Here is a 21,234-nt window from a genome sequence, read left to right on the forward strand (position 1 = left end):
TTTAAAGATACTAGCTGGGCTTGAAAAAAATATGGAAGTTATTAGAGAAACCCTTTCTGGAGAAGTAAAAGAGCTAAAATCTAACCAAGTAGAAATCAAGAGGCTATTAATGAGGTGCAATCAAAAATGGGGGCACTAACTGCTAGGATAAATGAGGCAGAAGAGAGAATCAGTAATATAGAAGACCAAATGATGGAAAATAAAGAAACTGAGAAAAAGAGAGATAAACAACTACTGGATCATGAGGGCAGAATTCGAGAGATAAGCGATACCATAAGACGAAACAATATTAGAATAATTGGGATCCCAGAAGAAGAAGAAAGAGGGAGAGGGGCAGAAGGTATAATGGAGCAAATTATAGCAGAGAACTTCCCTAATTTAGGGAAGGAAACTGGCATCAAAATCCAGGAAGCACAGAGAACCCCCCTCAATATCAATAAAAATAGGTCAACACCCCGACATCTAATAGTAAAACTTACGAGTCTCATAGACAAAGAGAAAATCCTGAGAGCAGCTCGGGAGAAGAGATATGTAACCTACAATGGTAGAAACATTAGATTGGCAACAGACCTATCCACAGAGACCTGGCAGGCCAGAAAGGACTGGCAGGATATATTCAGAGCACTAAATGAGAAAAATATGCAGCCAAGAATACTCTATCCAGCTAGGCTGTCATTGAAAATTGAAGGAGAGATAAAAAGCTTCCAGGACAAACAAAAACTAAAGGAATTTGCAAACACAAAACCAGCCCTACAAGAAATCTTGAAAGGGGTCCTCTAAGCAAAGAGAGACCCTAAAAGCAACATAGACCAGAAAGGAACACAGACAATATATGGTAACAGTCACCTTACAGACAATACAATGGCACTAAATTCCTATCTTTCAATAGTTACCCTGAATGTAAATGGGCTAAATGCCCCAATCAAAAGACACAGGCTAACAGACTGGATTAAAAAACAAGACCCATCGATATGCTGTCTGCAAGAGACTCATTTTAGAACCAAAGACACCCCCAGATTGAAAATGAGGGGGTGGAAAACCATTTACCATGCTAATGGACACCAAAAGAAAGCTGGGGTGGCAATCCTTATATCAGACAAATTAGACTTTAAACCAAAGACTGTAATAAGAGATGAGGAAGGACATTATATCCTACTTAAAGTGTCTATCCAACAGAAGATCTAACAATTGTAAATATCTATGCCCCTAACATGGGAACAGCCAATTATATAAGGCAATTAATAACAAAAGCAAAGAAACACATTGACAACAATACAATAATAGTGGGGGACTTTAACACCCCCTCACTGAAATGGACAGATCATCTAAGCAAAAGATCAACAAGGAAATAAAGACTTTAAATGACACACTGGACCAAATGGACTTCACAGACATATTCAGAACATTCCATCCCAAAGCAACGGAATACACATTCTTCTCTAGTCCCCATGGAACATTCTCCAGAATAGATCACATCCTAGGTCATAAATCAGGTCTCAACTGGTACCAAAAGATTGGGATCATTCCCTGACTATTTTCAGACCACAATGCTTTCAACCTAGAACTCAATCACAAGAGGAAAGTCAGAAACATGGAGGCTAAAGAGCATCCTACTGAAGAATGAATGGGTCAACCAGGAAATTAAAGAAGAATTAAAAAAATACATGGAAACCAAGGAAAATGAAAACACAACTATTCAAAATCTTTGGGATGCAGCAAAGGCAGTTCTAAGAGGAAAGTATATAGCAATACAAGCCTTTCTCAAGAAACAAGAAAGGTCTCAAGTACACAACCTAACCCTCCACCTAAAGGAGCTGGAGAAAGAACAGCAAATAAAGCCTAAACCCAGCAGGAGAAGAGAAATCATAAAGATCAGAGCAGAAATCAATGAAATAGAAACTAAAAGAACAGATCAATGAAACTAGGAGCTGGTTCTTTGAAAGAATTAACAAGATTGATAAACCCCTGGCCAGACTTATCAAAAAGAAAAGAGAAATGACAGAAATCAACAAAATCATGAATGAAAGAGGAGAGATCACAACCAACACCAAAGAAATACAAACAATTATAAGAACATATTATGAGCAACTCTATGCCAGCAAATTAGATAACCTGGAAGAGATGGATGCATTCCTAGAGATGTATCAACTACCAAAACTGAACCAGGAAGAAATAGAAAACCTGAACAAACCTATAACCACTAAGGAAATTGAAGCAGTCATCAAAAATCTCCCAACAAACAACAGCCCAGGGCCAGATGGCTTCCCAGGGGAATTCTACCAAACATTTCAAGAAGAATTAATACCTATTCTTCTGAAAGTGTTCCAAAAAATAGAAATGGAAGGAAAACTTCCAAACTCGTTTTATGAGGCCAGCATTACCTTGATCCCAAAACCAGACAAAGACCCCATCAACAAGGAGAATTACAGACCAATATCCCTGATGAACATGGATGCAAAAATTCTCACCAAAATACTAGCCAATAGGATCCAACAGTACATTAAAAGGATTATTCACCACGACCAAGTGGGATTTATCCCTGGGCTTCAAGGTTGGTTCAACATCTGCAAATCAATCAATGTGATACACTACATTAACAGAGGAAAGAACAAGAATCATATGATCCTCTCAATAGATGCAGAAAAAGCATTTGACAAAGTACAGCATTCTTTCTTGATCAAAACTCTTCAGAGTATAGGGATTGAGGGTACATACCTCAATATGATAAAAGCCATCTATGAAAAACCTACAGGAAATATCATTCTCAATGGGGAAAAACTGAGAGCTTTCCCCCTAAGGTCAGGAACGTGGCAGGGATGTCCACTATCACCACTGCTATTCAACATAGTATTGGAAGTCCTAGCCACAGCAATCAGACAACAAAAAGAAATAAAAGGCATCCAAATTGGCAAAGAAGAAGTCAAACTCTCACTCTTTGCAGATGATATGATACCTAATGTGGAAAACCCCAAAGACTCCACCCCAAAACTGCTAGAACTCATACAGGAATTCAGTAAAGTGGCAGGATATAAAATCAATGCACAGAAATCAGTGGCATTTCTATACACCAACAACAAGACAGAAGAAAGAGAAATTAAGGAGTCGATCCCATTTACAATTGAACCCAAAACCATAAGATACCTAGGAATAAATCTAACCAAAGAGACAAAGGATCTGTACTCAGAAAACTATAAAATACTCATGAAAGAAATTGAGGAAGACACAAAGAAATGGAAAAACGTTCCATGCTCATGGATTGGAAGAACAAATATTGTGAAGATGTCAATGCTACCTAGAGCAATCTACACATTCAATGCAATCCCCATCAAAATACCATCCACTTTTTTCAAAGAAATGGAACAAATAATCCTAAAATTTGTATGGAACCAGAAAAGACCCCGCATAGCCAGAGGAATGTTGAAAAAGAAAAGCAAAGCCGGTGGCATCACAATTCCGGACTTCCAGCTCTATTACAAAGCTGTCATCATCAAGACAGTTTGGTACTGGCACAAAAACAGACACCTAGATCAATGGAACAGAATAGAGAGCCCAGAAATGGACCCTCAACTCTATGGTCAACTCATGTTTGACAAAGCAGGAAAGAATGTCCAATGGAAAAAAGACAGTCTCTTCAACAAATGGCGTTGGGAAAATTGAATAGCCACATGCAGAAGAATGAAACTGCACCATTTCCTTACACCACACACAAAAATAGACTCCAAATGGTTGAAAGACCTCAATGTGAGACAGGAGTCCATCAAAATCCTAAAGGAGAACACAGGCAGCAACCTCTTCGACCTCAGCTGAAGCAACTTCTTCCTAGAAACATCGCCAAAGGCAAGGGAAGCAAGTGCAGAAATGAACTATTGGGACTTCATCAAGATAAAAAGCTTTTGCAAAGCAAAGGAAACAGTCAACAAAACCAAAAGACAACTGACAGAATGGGAGAAGATATTTGCAAATGGCATATCAGATAAAGGGCTAGTATCCAAAATCTATAAAGAATTCATCAAACTCAATACCCAAAGAACAAAGAATCCAATCAAGAAATGGGCAGAAGACATGAACAGACATTTTTCCAAAGAAGACATCCAAATGGCCAACAGACACATGAAAAAGTGCTCAATATCGCTCGGCATCAGGGAAATCCAAATCAAAACCTCAATGAGATACCACCTCACACCAGTCAGAATGGCTAAAATTAACAAGTCAGGAAACGACAGATGTTCGTGGGGATGCGAAGAAAGGGGAAACCTCCTACACTGTTGGTGGGAATGCAAGCTGGTGTAGCCAGTCTGGAAAACAGTATGGAGGTTCCTCAAATAGTTGAAAATAGAGTTAGCATATGATCCAGCAATTGCACTACTGGGTATTTACCCCAAAGATACAAAAGTAGGGATCCAAAAGGGTACGTGCACCCCGATGTTTATAGCAGCAATGACCACAATAGCCAAACTGTGGAAAGAGCCAAGATGTCCATCGACAGATGAATGGATAAAGAAGAGGTGGTATATATACACAATGGAATATTATGCAGCCATCAAAAGGAATGAGATCTTGCCATTTGCAATGACGTGGATGGAACTGGAGGGTATTATGTTGAGCGAAATAAGTCAAAAAGAGAAAGACATGTATCATATGACCTCACTGATATGAGGAATTCTTTTTTTTTTTTAAAGATTTTATTTATTTATTTGACAGATAGAGAGCACAAGTAGGCAGAGAGGCAGGCAGAGGGAGAGGGAGAAGCAGACTCCCCGCTGAGCAGGGAGCCCGACGCGGGACTCGATCCCAGGACTCCAGGGTCATGACCTGAGCCGAAGGCAGCTGCTTAACCGACTGAGCCACCCAGGTGCCCCGATATGAGGAATTCTTAATCGCAGGAAACAAACTGAGGGTTGCTGGAGTGGGGGGTGGGGTGGGAGGGATGGGGTGACTGGGTGATAGACACTGGGGAGGGTATGTGCTCTGGTAAGCGCTGTGAATTGTGCAAGACTGTAGAATCTCAGATCTGTACCTTTGAAACAAATAATGCAATATATGTTAAGGAAAAAAAAAGAAGAAGAAGAAGGTAGCAGGAAGGGAAGAATGAAGGGGGGGAAATCGGAGGGGTAGACGAACCATGAGAGATGATGGACTCTGAAAAACAAACTGAGGGTTCTAGAGCGGAGGGGGGTGGGAGGTTGGGTTAGCCTGGTGATGGGTGTTGAGGAGGGCACATTCTGCATGGAGCACTGGGTGTTATGCACAAACAATGAATCATGGAACACTACATCTAAAACTAATGATGTAATGTATGGGGATTAACATAAGAATAAAAAAAATGTTGAAAACCAGGAACAAAGAAAAAAACCTTGAAATCAGTGTCAGAAAAATGACTCATCATGTAAATGGAACGCTAATATGACTAACATTCTGTCTTCTCATCAGAATCAACTGAGGCAGCTTTGCGCAGTGGCAGTATCGTAGCCAATGAGATTTATCTGAGGCGCGATTATTGCTAATAGAATCAACTGAGGCAAGAAGGCAGCAGGATGATATATATAAAGTGCTAAAAGAAAAAAAACCTGTCAACCAAATATATTGTATTCAATAAAAAGTCTTTTTTCAAACACAAAGAAAAAATAAGGATATTATCAAATAAGCAAAAATGGAGAGAATTTGCTGCTATCAGACTCATCTTGTAAGAATTATTAAAGGAAGTTATTTAGGCTGAAAACATGTGACCAGAGAGTAATTTAAATGCACACAAGAAACCAAAGAGCACTGGTTAAGGTAATCATGTAGGTAATTATAAAAGTTATCCTTTTTTTTTTTTTTTAAAGTAGGGCCCAATGTGGGACTTGAACTCACAACCCTGAGATGAAGATCTGAGCTGAGATCAAGAGTCACACTCAACCAACTGAGCCACTCAGGCACCCTCATAAAAGACATTCTAATTGCATATTTCTTGTTCTTTCTTCTCTCAACTGATATAAAAAGCAATTGTATTAAACCATATATATGTGTGTATTTGGGGCTCTAAGTCATCAAAACTAGAATGCATTTATAATAAAAAGTTTAGTATAACAAACTATAAATGTATAGTTTTTCTCCTTTGTTCCCTCAGCTTCCTTAAGAGATATAAAATTGTATAAAGTAATAATGACAACAAAGTAATTGAGTTTGGAACATACGCAGATATACTATATATAGCAATAATAATACATAAAAAAGGAAGGAAGCTAGATAGTAGTAAGATTTCTGTATCTCACTGGAATTAAGTTAGTATAGATCTCAAGTAGACTCTTAAGATGTATATTATGAACACTAGATAAACCAAGAAATTCACTGAAAAATACAGTAATAAGGTCATTACAGGAATTTTAAATATTACACTAGAAAATATTAATTAAATGCAAATAAAGCAATAAAGGAAAAACAGGAAAAATGGACACAGAAAACAAAAGGTAAAATGGCACACATAAATTAATCTATATCATTAATGACATTAAATGTGAATATTTTAAACAATTCAATCAAAAGACAAAGATAGACCGGATTAAAAAGAGATGCCACTATATCCTGTCTACAGAAGTTAAAAAGGGATGTCTCATAGTAAGAAAAGCATTAATACAGCCAGAATATATAGCAATTATAAACATGTATGCATCTAAAAACAAAGCTTCAAAATAAATGCATGAAGCAAGCACTAACATACAGGAAGGGAGAAATAGAAAATCCAACAGTAACAGTGGAGAACTCCAATACCCCAATCCCAGTAATAGAACAATGAGGTAGATCGACAAGGAAATAAAGGACTTTGAACAATGCTATTCACCAATTAGTTCTAACTGGCATCTATAGAACTCCACCCAACAACAACATAACGTATATTCTTCTCAAGCTGACATGGAACCTTCCCCAAGACCGACTCCATGCCAAGCCAGAAGACAAACCTCAGTAGGTTTAAGAGAATTAAAATAATAGAATGTGTCATCTCCGAACACAATGGAATGAAATTCAAAATTAATAATAGAAGGAGAACTGGAAATTGAGCAGCACACTCTGAAACATCCGAACTTCTTCTAAACTTTTTTTTTTTAAAGATTTTATTTATTTATTTGAGAGAGAGAATGAGATAGAGAGCATGAGAGGGGGGAGGGTCAGAGAGAGGCAGACTCCCTGCTGAGCAGGGAGCCCGACGTGGGACTCGATCCCGGGACTCCAGGATCATGACCTGAGCCGAAGGCAGTCGCTTAACCAACTGAGCCACCCAGGCGCCCCTAAACTTTTGAGATAAGTGAAAATTGAAAAAAACTGTAAGCCAAATGAAAATGAAAATAAAAGCTACCAAAGCATATGGGATCCTGCTAAAGCAGTTCTTTGAAGGCAGTTTACTGCTGTAGATGCTGACATTATAAAAAAAAGAAAAGTAAAAAAATAATTAAAAAAATAAAAATAAGAAAAGATCACAAACCAACAACCACTTATCAATAACAGCAGAATAAAAACACTTCACAACTGCACATGGAACATTCTCCAGGAAAGATCATGTGTTAGACCATAAAACCAGCCTCAATTAATTTTAAAAAGATTGAAATAATACAAACTATGTATTGCAATCACAATGGGGTGAAATTAGAAATAGCAAAGAAATTTGGAAATTAACAAATATGTGTAAATTTTTTTGAGTTTTCAAATATTTATTTCCTTTAATAATGCTATCACAGAACAAAATTTATCCTTTCCACACACACACAAAAATCTTACAAATACGTTTGTGGTGTAAAGAAGTTTAAAAACGGCATAATCTGTTCTAAATCAGATCAAAGATAGCTTGTTAAAGAATGAAAGAAAGTATCTTGATCGAAGTCAGCTACCCCATAAATAAAGGTTACAAGAAGAATAAAAGGATATTGGATATTTTTTAATGTGGAAACAGATTAAAAATCTCATCTAGACTTCTAAATATATTTTCAGTGGTATACATTGGATTCAGAGATTTATGTGTAATTTTTATAAGGAAACATTAAGGAACACACTACTCAATAACCAAAGGATCCGTGAAAAAATGACAAGAGAAATTAAAAAATTCATTGAAAATACATTGAAAGAAGTGCCAAGCAGCTTGGAAGATGCCTTAAAATCATTCAAATCTTTCTGATCTCCATGATTTACACACCACTGAAGAGCTTAAATAGATTTAGATGCCCCACAAATGTAGACAGAGTTCCTAAGGTACATGATTGATAATGCATTTCTTCTCCAGTATCTATAGAATCTGTTGTTTATTTATCCACATTTTTGCTTCATTTTTTTCATTTCCCCTCATCACTTCACCATGATTGTCTTTATACCTTCATAGTTGGCACATGATAAATAAGTAGAGATAGTTATAAGAATACTTAAGATAGTAAATTTAATTTAATAAATAAATTTAAATATTAAATTTAGGGCTTATTTTTCATTTGTAACTTCGGACAGGTTGAAATTGTGTTACTTCTTAAACAATTACATTGTCGTTAGTGTTATCAAGGGCATTCCATGCCAAAATTGTAGCTACTGTTTTGAACAAGGGTCTCAGGACACAGTATGAATGTCAGGTGGCAAAATATTTGTTGCTGTTGCTACTGCCAGCATTAAATCATTATTTACTAAGTTCTAATAAAAATTTTTTATAAGCCATTCAACTCCTCACTCCTTCTATCAGAGGCAACGATGGAACACTTCAAATATATGTAAGTAGCATGTAATTATAAGTTTTAATTCTGAGTACCAAATAGCCATATACTACTTTTATTCCTTTTTCAACTTATTCCCAGACCAGCACTACTTTCCCACTCATATATCTTGTTTTAATTTGGCTAAGAATTCATATTCTCTTTCTATGCACATGGGAAAGGTAACAGGTGCACATTTTATAGGCACTTGTAAAAGTCATTTTAATTGGCTCTGTGCACCTAGTAAGCTGACAGTGCATACATAGTTGGCTGTTTTTTTAAATCAGTGCCGTTTGACACACGCACAAACATTTGTTGAACTATAACAACCCAAAATGCAAACCCATTCTCTTATATGCCATGTCTGGTGTCACACTAACAACTAATTTGGGAGGTGAGAAGTCACTTCAGAATCTTAACTTATTTTGATTTTACTACCATAACATTTTGTCTAAATTCGCTGTGTTCCAAAGGCATGTTTCTTTGTCAGAGACATCAAATCCTGAGGGAGAAATAATCTAGCAGTCAGTTAGGGCATGAAAAGTCGTTAAATCCTCACAAAAGCAATCACAAAGGTGTCAGTAAAAATCAAATATGTATCTGGGATCTTTCATAGAAGGAGACTGAAGGCAGGGACTGAGTTCGGTTTGGGGATGTGGGAAAGAGAAGCCAATTTATGTTTCAAGCTAGAACGTGAAGGAAGGAGTACAGCACCTGGGAAGAAGTGAATTAGCCTTACAGTAGGTAGGGATCTAGGTCCTATATGGAGGAACCTGTGACAAAGGGACTCTGGTTCCGCTTCCCCTGACTGCTCCCAAGATGAGGCCTCTTGTCCTTCCCAGAGAATGTGGATTATAATTACTAAAAGGCTTAGAAATTTTGAAGCATAAGTTGACAAAATGCATAATGAAGTAGCCCATCAGCATTGTAAGTGTCAAGCAATTGCAAGAAAATGAGGAAAATTAGTGAGAGCAAATCATGAAGCTTTGTGTCAAACTTATCAAAGAAACTGTATTAAGGGCAGGAAGCATAAAAATCAATAAGGGAGGGAAAAAGATAGAGGGAAGTTAATATACATTGTTAAAGATCGGAATGAAGGGGCGCCTGGGTGGCTCAGTCGGTAAAGAGTCTGCCTTTGGCTCAGGTCATGGTCCCAGGGTCCTGGGATCGAGCCCCGCATCGGGCTCCCTGCTCGGCGGGAAGCCTGCTTCTCCCTCTCCTCCTACTGCTTCCCCCAGCTTGTGCTCTCTCACTCTCTCTGTCAAATAAATAAAATCTTTAAAAAAAAAAAAAAAAGATCGGAATGAAGACTAAATGGCAAGGTGCAGTTTAGTTTAAAGTCAGAGAATGTGATAAACAGAAGTCATGCATTCTATGATGTCACCTCATAAAATTTCTTTCTCCTACTAAGACAGAGAAAACACTAGTGACTTGTTCTTGTGTGGGGATGCTCTTAGATCTATTCGTGAAGAGCAGTAAATTATTTATACCTATCTCATGAAAATCTGTGCTCAGTTGTCCCTGTTACCTCTTTTTAAGGAAGCTGGCCAGAGTTTCAATTCAATCTGGAGTCAAGTGCTACTATAGCTCTTACATTCACACCACTGGATCGGCAAGTTTTATATGGCCAGTGACTGTTACATTTTTATGAGTACATCTCATCTCCCTAACTATGCTGCTGAAGGACAGAGACTATGTATTTTATCTAATATTTCCAAGATCTAGTTGTAAGGCCTTAATCAACATTTGATAATGGTGAAGAGGAATAATGAGAGAAACTGTGTAGAGATTAAAACCATGGTGACATTTCATTAGTCCTGTGATCTAAATAATGAATTGAACAGCCACAAAGAAGATTATGATTGGCCATATGAAAATCCAAGCCGCCATCTCAGGACACTTAGGTTGTCTAGACCAGCACTATGGTTAATGAATATCTGCACACCCTGCTTTCCCTTGAAGCATATTTCATGATACTGAATTATCCAAATAATTGCTTTAAATCTTTATTTCATTTCTCAATTGCACCATATGTATAAGAAAAATTTATCCTAGATATGATATGATAGATATGATAAACAGATATGATAAAGGTGAAGCATTAGGCCAAAAAAGTAAACCTCATTAAAAAAAATTAAGGGTAAATCCAAGATAAGTTTTACAGCAATAATGTGAATTTCAGCTTGCTCAACAATATCTTTCAAATGAGTATATGATTCAGTTACACTTTCTAATTTAATGGCAAATGAAAGAAAATAAATAAAATTAAAAATAACATAAAACAAAACAAAATAAAATAAAAATAAACTGTCCCCAGAACACCTTTACTTTAACCTATAAACAACAGAAATTATTTTTTACCAGCTAATGCAATAGATGTCAATGGGCAATCCCAGCTCATTAAGCGTGTATTTGTGCCACTCAATCTCTGAATAATAAGAACAGGGCAAATCATCCATCAACCAGTCTGAGGGGCCAACTAAATTGAATTCCTGTTTTGAAACTGTGCATCTTCTTGTAGCTAAGTAGCAAATTTACATCATGTCATTACTTTTCTGCCCTTCTTCCTAAATAAAATTCTTCATTTAGAAAAAAAAATGAACCATAAATACAGTATGATTACCCTTAGATCATGGTTTTCTCTTGCATAATTCCCATAGAAAGTGGATGTGATTTAGTCTAATGCTTCATCAGTACCTTGACATTCCTAACTTTATGCATATTCTTTCCATAAGCCATTAAGCTGAAATGCACCTATGATGTAGTCGAACACCATTCATCACACAATATCCAATATTCTTGCTTATATTTTTATAAGGGATGTACCTTCTAAGTAGAAGCTGTATATTGGTTGGCCAGAGTTCATGTGACTGAATGCATCTGCTTTCAGATAGTCAATAAAGCAAAGAAAGTATCAAGAGCAAGTTTTGACATATTTAAAGAAAGCTGTCACAGTAATGCATACTACTCATAAACCTATGGCATATCCTATAGACAGCTTAAGTTGTTTTTATTTTTGATTAAGTTCTGATGTTCAAAGCTTTCTTCTGTATACGTGCATGCAATTCAAGAATAAAAACATTTAGAATTATATATATTCACAGAAACCCTGGTGTTTCACAAAAGTAAGAAGTGATTAAGATATAGGAAATCATGGGCATTGGGGGGATGAGGTAACTGGGTGATGGGTATTAAGGAGGGCACGTGTTGGGATGAGCACTGTGTGTTATATGCAACTAATGAATCATTGAACACTATGTCAAAAACTAATGATGTACTACATGTTGGCTGACTGAACATAATAAAAAAAAGATATAGGAAATCAAAGGCCAAGACAGCAAGAAAGTCCATTTATTCCATATCACATACTCGATTTCCAACCTTAGATAAAAGAAACACAGACAAAAATCCTCCTTGCTCTAATCTTGGTGGAATATAGACCCAGTATATTGTCTATTCAACTACAATAAAAAAACTTTTCATATGACCAGGGGCATAGAAATATTTTTTTCTGCATATCAAACATTAGATATTTTTACTCAAATTTTGGAATAAAATGTATCCTTTCAACTCTACAGCATTTTTTGTAGTTTGGAAAAAAAATTGTTCTCAAATGCCTTCTGTCCATATTTTCTCCTTTATGTAGAGAATCTTAGCCACTTTCATAAAGAAAGGTTTCTATTACCACATTTTCATGCCTCCCTCACAACTTTTGGTGGATGAAATCAGAAAGGGTGACTATCTCTTTTCCAGGCTAATTTATATGTATAGCCATATAATGAGCACTGGTTAAAAGAAATATTACACTAAGGTAATATTTTGTTGCCTTGTTTCTCTTCTTACTCATCTCTGCATTCAGTATTACAAAGCTATTTGTTATTGATACGATTAAATTCAATAAATATTTATTGAGTACCTACTGGGCACAAGGATGTACAGCTGATGTAAGGAAGGATAAGACCTAATTTCTGCCCATGTGATACTTCCAATCCTGCAAAGTAATAAGACAAATATGCAAGTGACTACAACACAATATTGATTAAATTAAGTATCAGTAGAAAAGTAGGGGCAAAATTCCAAAGGGAATCTAGGGAGCGTGTGCAATGCTCAGAGTGGGTCTCAAAAAATATAAATATTTTGATAAGGAATAAAGACTGTGAAGGCAGATGGAACTGCATGAGCCAAAACATAAAGATAGGAAACTGAAAAGTGGGTGTGAAAAACGGAAATGAAAACTAGAGATAGAGATTGGGGAATAGTATTCTGAGTGATAAGATAAAAGGAGGGAATCCTGGGAATGTCAGCCCACTGGCCCACACACTCTCACCATAAATTCATGCTTCATTCAGAAGCAGTGCTGTATGGCAAATCAGGATGGTGACTAGGGTATGCAAGAAGTTCACAGACAGTGATGCTGGCAGAAATATGGCAAACAATGAAGGACAATCCATATCCAAAATAAGTTTCTATTCCAATGAAGACAACTCTCTCCACAACCCCTCACAACCATGATGGCAGGTATCTGACACCCTCCAATAAATGGAGGGGATCAGAATTGGTCACTGCTATAGATTGACTTTGGACACAACAGTGATGATAGCCAGGAATGTCTTGGGGAGGGAAAGTCAATGTAATTGAGCACAGGCATACTTTCCATTCCTGCCACCAAGACCATTTTTTCCTTCGTGAGCTATTTTGAATAACCTCTGGGGTAGCTGAGGATAAAAGTTTACTTGACATCCACCGTATAGGTCATTTTGTCTACTTGATTATTGAAAGGGCACCTTTGCAGTAAATGTATTTAGGGAGAATTTACACAAGACACAAATATCTACACATTTGAGACCGTTCTAAGAGGTCCATCCAAATTCCTCTTTCCCAAACCTCTTGTCATCAATCCTTTATTTTTGTTCCTGTTTAGTCCCTGACCATCTGTTCATGCTAATAGCTACTGTCCATGAATTAGTGTAGATGCATTCTTTAGGACATTTTGCTCTGCAGGCGAACTGGGCCTCCAGATAAACACTGGAGTTTGAAGCTCTGCTCACATGGAGGATTGTCCTTTCTTATTACCCATTAGGGATATTCCCAAGTAGGGCTGTAATATGACTTCTGCCTTGTGATAGCATACTGTCTGATTGCAGAACCTTCTATAAATCAAACATGAGTCTTCTTCTCCTAACCCAATGATCACTGTGACCTACTCATGGGGACATAGGAATAGCCTGAGGGAGAAGTGGCAGCCAGGAAGACAATTGCTACTGGCATGTAAGCACCATGCTTGGACAAATTATTTGTGGCTTCAGCACCAACTTGAGAGTGGTCCTACAGACTCCACTTCATGGCTTGGTTGATCAACCATTTTGTTTTTTAATGATGGGAAGTTCCATATGCAAATAAATAAATAATAACATAGTCATGTTCCATAGTCAGGCATTCCTTCTCTACCAAAGCATGGGTGTCATAATGGAAGTTCTGGGAATGCCTTAATAGAAGTTCCTTTTAAGTGACTTTAGCAAACCAATAGTATATAATACAGCATTGCTAAAGTCCTCCCATTATTTGAATGGCTTTTCCTTTAAAATTTTTTAAAATTTTTTATTATGTTATGTTAGTCACCATACAGTACTTTGTTAGTTTTTGATGTAGTGTTCCATGATTCATTGTTTGCGTCCTTTAAAATTTTTATAAATTAAAATTGTGAATAGAATATTCCCTTATGATAACCACAAAGAAATCCAATGTGAAATTCCTATATCCACAAGAACACTGCAGGTTTTACCTAATGCACTAGCCTACAAAATTGCTTGCATAGATAAAGCAAAGTTGAGGACAGATGTAGTCTGAAATGAAAACACCAACATTATCTCAGCCTCTCAGGGAGTTAAGTACCCTATCCTGAGTCTCAGTCTCCTAGAATAAATTTAATTTACTACAATAGTTGTCACTAGTTAATACTCAAAACTTGACAAGTTATATATATATATATATATATATATATATATATATATATATATATATATGCATCTGGATGGACGTGTAAGTTTTCTAAGATATTTCTTTTTTTTTTTTTAAGATTTTATTTATTTATTTGACAGAGAAAGACACAGCGAGAGAGGGAACACAAGCAGGGGGAGTGGGAGAGGGAGAAGCAGACTCCTGCCGAGCAGGGAGCCCGACGCGGGACTCGATCCCGGGACTCCAGGATCATGACCTGAGCCGAAGGCAGTCGCTTAACCAACTGAGCCACCCAGGCGCCCCTTCTAAGATATTTCTGACTAACACTTATCCAGCGTGAAATGTCGAGGAAGACTACTGGATGCGATAAGAAAGTAAGATGTATGTAAGACAAACCATTACATGAAAACAGCTGGAGTCTTGCGGATTATGTAATTCAGAAAGTACTGTTGGTTTCTCCTATATATAGCCTTTTTCATATTTTACATTCATATGTAGCTCTGTGGTTTTCTAAATGAAAGATTCAGGTTTTGAAAGCCAATCTCAGTCCTAGTGTTTCCCAAATCTTGTTTTAATGTATAGAAGCATAAGAGGAGTAAGCAAAAATTTAGAGTTGTAACATCTCTATAAAAAAAAAAAAAAAAAACGATCTCAACCCAAGTTTCTCAAAGAGATCTCCTATGAACACCTTGTGTTTATGTGTAAAAAGAATTATTGGTGTGGAAGGAGAAAAATATTCAGCAGCAGTCATTCTGGTACCCAGACTGGAAAACGGCTATTTGGGCAGCCCCTAAATTTTTTCTTAATTTATTCTGACTTCCTTGCAAAGCATGCCACATCGTGAAAACCCAGGGGGTATAAATCTGTTGCAAGGGCAGGAAAACTCCCACTGGCTGGGTGGATGTTTGCTTGCAGATGAGAAAATTGATCGAGAAAAAATCTTTACTGAGCGACTTTGCATCAAGGAGACTAGGTGATGCAGAACAAAAAAATTGTATATTCATTGGCTGTGTCGGTACAAATGAAAGTGTCAAACTTATCTTTTGGCAATGTAAATGGACTCTACAGGCAAATAAACTGCAATAATATCAACAGGCCTTACATAAACTGAAGAAAATTGCCTTCCTAGAGTCATATATGCCAAGCCTGATTCAGAACATGGCACACTGCCTTGGCATTGTTTGTGTGTAGGTGTCCTTCACTCATAAAGGTTAGCTGCAGGTGCACTTACAGCTACTCATCAGTATGGTACAGAGACATGTAATGATGTAACAGGAAGCATGATTTATGGAGCAAGTCAAATAACTTAATTTTAGTAGGAAGCTAAGAGAATAGGGTGCTCTGAATTAATCTCTGATTAAGAGACAATTGAATGAAATATGTTTTATGGGTGCCTTATAGCTATAAAGCTTTCTAAAATATGCTGGTTCACGTTCCTACCTAGCAGGCACATGGTGAAGGGTCTTGCCGGACTCTCTGATTTCTGTCAGTGAGTCAATAATTTTGCCTATCACCCCTTTTTACACTAATACTCTCTTCTAGGAACATAATACATATTGATTCACTTACGACTTTATATAAGGTATGCCTTCCAATAAACCACCTTTTACAGTTGAGGACACTCTGGTAGGGAGAGTTAGAACTAGGGTACTTTAAACGTAGAGCCCACATTCTTAACCCCTTTGTCATGCTGCCCCCAAAGCACAGTATACAATCACTTAGATGCTGACTATTCCATGTCTTTGGTTATTTCTTCCTTGGCTTTCAGAACCAGTTCTCAAGTCATAATCAGTCCCATACCATCCTTTAAATTGCCATTGCTTCTTACCAACCAATTCTTGACATTTTCATATGTTTCCAGAACAAATACAGAGTATTCTAATTGACTGATCCATCTGTCTTCGCTCTTCACCTGTGGTTCATTGTATACAATATTACAAGATTAATCTTTTGGGAGCACAACCTGATTGACGTGTCTATGCACCTGTTCCTTGCTCTAATATAAGAATCTGTTGGTCTAGCCAAACCCATATCCTAATTCTACCCTTGCATCTTGGCCAGTCAGACCACTTGTACCATTATACTCAATTGGAATGCCTTCCTCTTCCCTACCTACCTACTGGAAACTGATACCCATATTTCAGGTCACATTTTAAGATTTCCCCAATCTCCATAAATAATATCAGCCTACAGCAACTATCTCATTACCTACACCAAACATTTGACAACCATCCAACTTAAGATCTAGCTCTCTACTTTCACTTTGTAAGTAAAAGCTGAATTTAGAATTGATGGCAGAGTTCTATGGTTGTAGAAGGTTTAGATAATATTTAATTGAATATTAATTGGCCCCAAAATACTCAGCAAAAATTTCCCTTTTACTTAAATTCATTTTTTCTGAAAGACAACAGAAAATTCAGGTTAATTGACAATTAAGTTATTTTGAGTCTTGTTAAAAGAAGGATTACTGTTTTTCCCATCCACAGCCCAATTCTCTACTGCATAAAAATTACTGAGTAATGGGAATTTGTTTAGTGTTTCAAGTATCCTGTGAAATTTAAAAATTTTAAATTACTAGCAGTAAATTCTCTATGTGCTATGAAAAATACCCATTACCTAAGTAGAGTAGAATCTGGAAGTCTGAACACTTTCAGATTTGAGAACTACCATAATCATGGATATCCCAAAGTGTGTGTTTTGGAGAGGGATGGGGAATTGAAAGATGAAAGATGGAGTCATTAAGAAAACAAAATATAATCAACATTCATTTCCAACGTGTGCACACAGAGGGATTGCTCATTTGGCTTGCATATGTAGTCATAATTTATCAGTCTTCATCTAATCATAAGCAAAGTATCCACAAATTTATAAGACTGGCTTGTGATCAACAATATAGAAATCAGAGCAGTATTTATGGTCTTAAAAGAATTTACCAGAAAATGTGTTGATCCTGGGAATAAGTGAAGTAACACTTATAAACATATAGGAGAAAGATCAGTACAATGAAACCCCATTTTCAATGAAAAGTTGAAATGTAATTGCCAAAGCTTTTTTTTAGGAGAAACTTTAACTTACAGTAAACATATGCAGTTAATAAACTTGAATTATATTATATAAGAGGTTATCATGGAAACGTTGACAGAATGAAATGTCACAAAAAGAACTACCATTATCTAATGCATTCTTCCTACTTGGTAACAAAAGACATAATGATTAAAGTTATATTCTCAAAATCATCTGTCACTCCCACAGGTTAGCAATTTTTCCATGTAGTAGAAAATGCCTGTGATAAACAGATTTGTCACATGTCAATTAAAGAAAATAAAGATTAAAGTCCTCCAATAATATGCTGGAGAAAAATAACATGTTTTGATATTTTAGCATTACCAAAGTTCACATTTCATTTTAGAACTGCCAGGAAAATAATAAAAAGTGCTGTGTGAAAAACATGGTCTTTAAATTCAATTTCCCACTGATGTGTTAATGAACTTGAAAAAAATCAAAGTATAATATGAAAAGCACAAGGCAAGTTACAAATAGGGCAAGATATTTTTAATAGCATACTTCAATAAAAGTAGACATTACCCTTAATATTTTCATTACTGAAGTTTTTACAAAGACATTTTCAGTTAACAGCAAATCTGGTTTTTCTGTCCACTATATTCTTAGAACTTAGAAAAATTTACCCAGAGTTTAATAAAGCTAACAGTAATTGATAAAAATAGGCTTTTCCTGGATGAATAGAGACCTCATACAGGTATTCCTTCCTTTGTGTAATAAATGTGCAACTAAAAGCATAGAAGTTTTTATTTTTATTATTTCTCCCTTTAAAAAATCAAAGGAGGGGTGCCTGGCTGGCTCAGTAGATAAGGCATGAAATTCCTGATCTCGGGGCTGTGAGTTCGAGCCTCACATTGGGTGTAGAGATTACTTAAAAATCTTAAAAAGAAAGAAAGAAAGAAAGAAAGAAAGAAAGAAAGAAAGAAAGAAAGAAAGAAAGGAAGAAAGAAAGAAAGAAAGAGAAAGAAAGAAAGAAAGAAAGAAAGAAAGAAAGAAAGAAAGAAAGAAAGAAATTTAAATAAAAACTTGGAAAAAAAATAAATAAAAATTTAAATGCCAGAGGAACTATGTAAACTGTAAATTGTTTGGTAAGGCAAATAATCAAGTTGAGATATTTTTTTTTCTAGTCAGTTCAAATTTTCATATAAAACAATTTGCCAGAAACTTTATCATCAAAATTGAAATAATATGGGAAGTACAGAGAGTCATAGAATATTTTCTGTGAAGGAAGCAAACACAGGCATTATACTTTTTAATTTCATTATTAAATCAGCAACATGTTTCTACCTAAACTTCCTTAAGTGGTGGTTGCCAGAGGGAAGGAGGATGGAGGTTAAGAGGTACAAACTTCCAGTTATAAAATAAATAAGCCCTGGGGATGAAAGGTCTAGCATAAGAGCTCTGTCACCGAGGTCTACTCCCCTGTTCGAAGCCAGAGCTGGAAGGAGGAGGTGGAGACCTGGCTGCAGGGCTCCCTCAAGGCCTCCTGTCTGTATGGGCAACTTCCCACGTTCCAGGAGGGAGACCTTACCCTGTACCAGTCTGATGGCATCCTGTGATACCCAGGCCACTCCTTCGGGCTGTCTGGGAAGGACCAGTGGGAGGTGGCCCTGGTGGACATGGTGAATGATGGCATGGAGAATATCCACTGCAAATACCTCATCCTCATCTACAACTACTAGGAGGCAAGCAAGTAGGAGTATGTGAAGGCACTTATGGGCACCTGAAGACTTTTGAGACCCTGCTGTCCCAGAACCAGGGGGCTCAGGCCTTCATCATGGGCAACAGGATCTCCTTCGCAGACTTCAACCTGCTGGACTTGTCGCTGATTCACCAGGTCCTGGCCCTCAGCTGCCTGGACTCCTCCCTGCTGCTCTCAGCCTACCTAGGAGCCTCCGCACCCTGCCTAAGCTCAAGGCCTTCTTGGCCTCCTCCAAGCATGGGAACCTCCCTATCAACGGCAACCGGAAATAGTGAGGGCTTGTGGCACCCTCAGCAGAAAGTAGGGGCTGTCTGCCTTCCTTTCCCCAGGACGAGTAAAATTTCCAAGCGAGAATTAAAAAAAAAAAAAAAAAAAAAAAAAAGTATAGCCTAGGAAAGAGAGTCAATGGTATTGTAATTATGTATTGTCACAGATGGTAACTACACTTAAGGTGAGCATTTTATAATGTATATAATTCTCTAATCGCTATGGTTGTACACCTAAAACTACTATAATATTGTATGTCAACTATATTTCAATAAAAAATACATCTCCAAAACAAGAATTAAACGGCCTTATGACAATTTTTTCAACCTAGGAAGCTACTTTTCACTCTTTTTAATTAGAAAGCAAAATTCTCTTCTCCTCATAATACTTCTTTATATGGCAGCTATTTGCTTACTGTTATTGGACATTTAAATTCTTTTTTGCTTAAGCTTCTTATTTACTCCTTTACAAGTTGTTGATATCATAATGGGAAAGTTTTTGCTCAGTGCTAACTCAGCAGAAATACTTCAAAAACTGTTCTAAAATATCTTGAACACTGGTAAAGTGGGGAGGGAAGGTTTATCAAAAAAGGGTATGGAGTTTTCAAGTGAGCTTATGAAGCAGATTAAAACAGTCAGAACTTGCAACAGTGGAAATTAATTAGTTTCAGATTTAAGGAAAAAAATCTGTAAGAAAGTGTGAAAGGACTTCAAATAAGAACTGAGTAAAATGACCTACATTTCCATACATAAATCAAGTTGCATTCAGATATTTATTTTGAAATTTTCACACACCTACCAACTATTAAGCCAAAATTATGCTCCAATTACATATGTAAAGTATCCAGATCATGAGTTGCAAAGCCCTACCACAAGATAGTCGGATCACATCTGCAGTATCATATGCAATTCTTCGTACCATATTTTAAAAACAAATATTTACAGGGGCGCCTGGGTGGCTCAGTTGGTTAAGCGACTGCCTTCGGTTCAGGTCGTGATCCTGGAGTCCCGGGATCGAGTCCCGCATTGGGCTCCCTGCTCGGCGGGGAGTCTGCTTCTCCCTCTGACCCTCCCCCTCTCATGCTCTCTCTCTCTCTCTCTCATTCTCGCTCTCAAATAAATAAGTAAAAATCTTAAAAAAAAAAAAAATATTTACAGAAGCAGGCAAGCAAGATTGTAAGCCTAAAATTCCACAATGTTTAGTGTGAGGAAAAGAAACTTAGGGGACACTTGATGTCCATTTCAAGTAACTTGGCTACCATATAAGAGAAGGAATACATTTACTCTGTGAAGCTCCAGAAGGTAAATCTGAGCGAAATGACAACTCAGTGTGAGCAAACATCTTATGAAAGGCAAAAGGAATGGGCTGCCTCTTGAGGTAGCCAGCAACTCATCACTGACAATGATCTAGCAGAGACTAACATAACTCATCAGAGATGCAACACTACAGTAAGATTAATTACTTGGTTGTTGTTTTAAATAAGGAAAAATCATTAGACTATCTATAAGATTTCTACAAAAAAGTCCAAATGAACTTTTAGGGTTT

The 21,234-nt window shown here is 36.9% G+C and overlaps 2 pseudogenes; both read left to right on the forward strand.

Moving 5' to 3' along the window:
- Positions 1–5,443: 5,443 nt before the first annotated feature.
- Positions 5,444–5,594, forward strand: LOC118013627 (annotated as a pseudogene).
- Positions 5,595–15,001: 9,407 nt separating this feature from the next.
- On the forward strand, positions 15,002–19,694 carry LOC118010796 (annotated as a pseudogene).
- The last annotated feature ends 1,540 nt before the right edge of the window (positions 19,695–21,234 follow it).

The sequence above is a fragment of the Mirounga leonina genome, unplaced genomic scaffold (assembly GCF_011800145.1).
Source record: "Mirounga leonina isolate KUSES-001 unplaced genomic scaffold, KU_Mleo_1.0 Mir_101664, whole genome shotgun sequence".
NCBI lineage: Eukaryota > Metazoa > Chordata > Mammalia > Carnivora > Phocidae > Mirounga > Mirounga leonina.